Raw genomic sequence first — 3,519 nt, forward strand, 5'->3', positions numbered from 1 at the left:
TCTTTTCTGAGAAATAGGTCTGGTGTTAGGTGAGTATTTTTGGCTGATGGGCTATTTGCATTCAACAAAACATTTATTTTGCTCCCATTATGTGCCAGGTATTTTGGTTAAAGTCAGGACTACAAACATGAATAGAGATTTTTTTTAATGTTTTGATCTCTCCCTCCCTCTCCCTTCTTCTCTGAAATCAATAAAAATACATTTTAAAAATAACAATAAAGTAAAAAAAAATACTGAAAGTCTCACAATGAATAGCAATCATCAGTCCCACATAGAACTTCCAATCATCCAGTTCTGATCTTTTGAGACAACCACTTTTAATACTTAATCTGCTGTCTTTTTTTCTGACATTTATTTTCACTTATCTAGATGATAAGGTTCATGGCATTTGTTGATTTATCAGTATATTATATATTAATTTCATTTTTTTTATACCAGGACTTATGTCTTTTATTCTTACCCTAGCCTACCCCTTCTCATTGGGTAGGTGGGGTTCAGAACGAAAGTGAAAGATTAGGAAAAGAGGGATTTATTTTGAGTGATGTGAAGCAGGATGTTGCTGGGCATTTCTGGTTATGATTCATAGAGAGCATGCAAGGGGAACAAGAAGTAATCTGATGAGTTTATTAGAGTGTTTTTCAAAGTGTGGTCCCTGGACAGGCAGTGTCAGTCTCACTGGGAACTTACTAGAAATGCAAATCCTATGTCCCACCCCAGACCTACAGAACCAGAAACTCTGGAGGTGGGCCCAGCAGCCTGTGATTCTTGCTACATTTGGAGAAACACTAGCTTTAGAGCATGACATTTTAAACTTGACTCAGAAGCATCTGGGAATTTAAACACAGGAGGCCGATGCCCATCCCAGAGAATATGCTTTAATTGGTCCGAGGAAATTGAAATCCGGAGAGACTGAATAGTTTCCCTAAGGTCACAGAGCTAGTAGGAATTAATGCCTAGTTCAGCCTGACATCAAGCCCCAAGTTTATCCATGTGTTGCATAGACCTGCAAACTGTGTGAAAGTGGAGGTTGAACAGCCTTTCTCCGGGCACCTGGACTCACTGGAAATGTCTTCTCACTGTTTAGTTCTGTTCTCTCAAAGGAAAGAGTCCTTGAACAATACAACACGTGTAAATGGGACTTTGTATGTTGAGAATAAGAATATGTCTTAGCTATGTTTGTTTTAGTTACTTTTACAAAATGCATTTTTTGTAAACCCATGAAATCCTAGACTTACTACAATCTACCCCTACTTTGAGCAAAGCCAATATATAGAAATTTTATATAAAGCAGAAAAATAGAATCACTCTGAAACAGGGCAACATTTTCACTTGACAAAAAGGTTCAAGGCAGGGTTCCAAGGTTCTCAAGTGCAGTGCTCACCTAAATGTTGTGTCTACTACTTGAGATTTTTAGTGGTATGCAAATGCATATTCAAAGAATTAATAGCTATGCATGATTTAAAGGCTTTTTCTAAGCAATTATATTATCTGTTCTCCATGTTAGGGCCTTTACATGGATTATCTCATTTAACCCATATAACCTGCTATGGGATACCTAAATAATTCTACTTCTTTTACAGATTAGCAAACTGAGGCTTAGAAAGATCAAATAACTTCCATTAGCTGTGTGGACTTGGATATATGTAGTTAATTCAGGATTTAATTCAGACAGTCTGAAGACAGAATCTGGCTGTATAGGGCTTTGGACTCCATGCCACTCTGAGTATGAGTATCCAATGACCCTTTTTAGTAAGGCAGCTATAAGGTTATTCCTTTCTTCTTCTTCTTTTTTTAATGTATTTTATTGATTTTTTACAGAGAGGAAGGGAGAGGGATAGAGAATTAGAAACATCGATGAGAGAGAAACATCGATCAGCTGCCTCCTTCACACTCCCTACTGGTGATGTGCCCGCAACCAAGGTACATGCCCTTGACCGGAATCAAACCTGGGACCCTTGAGTCCACAGGCCGACGCTCTAGCCACTGAGCCAAACTGGTTAGGGCGGTTATTCCTTTCTTATTGATTGCCAATGGCAGCTAGCTAGAGGCTGGGTGCCTGAGAAGTTGGTGATTTAGGAGTAGCCTGGATCAAGAATTCTGTCTTTTAGGGGTGTCTTCACTGAGTTCTGCCCAACTGGCCCAATGGGATATGTATTCTCTTTCAAAGAACTTGGAAGTATTTTAATCAGACAGTAGGTTGGTTAGAAACTTGAAGAAATCCAGAGAAGCAGAAATCCTTCTGGGTGCTGCAGAGACAATTTCCCTTGTTTACTGACTTCTGGGTGTTTTCTTATAGGAACTGCCATCATTCAGAGGAAACGTTGCCAAATCTCTGTTTCCTGTCATCTCCAAGAGCCTGACTAATAACCTCGGGAGAATCCAATGAGAGTTCTGTATGTATGGGTGTGGAAAATGAGAAGTTTAGTTCTGAACCTCTCTGAGTCAGAATTGATCTTATCAGCCTGGAGACCTGGAATAAGACTCCACCCTCCATCTTCAGTTATTTGTATTGATACCTAAAACAGTGAAAGGGAGGGTGTGAGCTCTTGACCCAGTTCTATTCCAGGGCCGCAAAAGGTCTCCTAGGGCACATTTATTTTTGGCCTCTGCTGAAGCTTCGAGTGACGCTGGCATTCAGCCTCTCGTTCTCCACAGCAGATAGGAGTAGTTATGAAATCAACAAGATTGCAGAAGAGCAGAAGTCCATACCTAAGAAATCTTTATTAGAAACAGATAGTTTAAAAACATAGGTATTTTATAATTATTGGCAGGTAGATTGTAATTCTTCATATACCTTGATGGAGACGAACTTATGATTATTTTGCTAGCATGTATCATTTTCTTTTCTATTTGAGATTTCTATTTCAAACCTAGGCAACAGCTCACCCATTGGGCCTAATGTGTAAACAGCTGAACCTCTCCTCTGCTCAAATACCTGGAATCATAACAGCTTTCTTTAAAACTTGGCCTTGGGCAAAAACTTTGAATAATATATTCCCTTCGAGCATGCCAAGTCAGGATTTGAGAATATAAGACAGAGTCTTTGTTAGATTATCCCCAGGATAGCACGGTAGTGTAATATAACTTCAAATTAATTCCTTTAAAAGTAAAAAAAAAATTTTTAGTATGTTATTAACCTAACTACCCAAGAAATTACATTTTTATTGTAATAGTACTTAGAATAATTGACAGGACATCTGTCACTCTTTCCCATCCATACAATTTGCTTTGACATGACTATGTTAATAGCTGAATGTTTTATGTGATAATTATATGATCAAATGTAAGTACTGTTTACACAGTGTATGTCCATAGAGAATATTATCCAAAAAAAAAACCATAGCCTAAGCCCACAATTATATAACATTCTTCTTCTTGAAATGATGTCACAGAGTCCAAAGAAGGTCAAAGAGACTTGAGAAATAGCCTTTTATAGAGTTCTTAGACTATAAGCCTTTATTGGAAAGAACTCAAATAGTTGTATTATTCCCTAAACCTCAAGATAAACCTGACAGGAAT

Source organism: Myotis brandtii, unplaced genomic scaffold, assembly GCF_000412655.1.
Source record: "Myotis brandtii unplaced genomic scaffold, ASM41265v1 scaffold110, whole genome shotgun sequence".
NCBI lineage: Eukaryota > Metazoa > Chordata > Mammalia > Chiroptera > Vespertilionidae > Myotis > Myotis brandtii.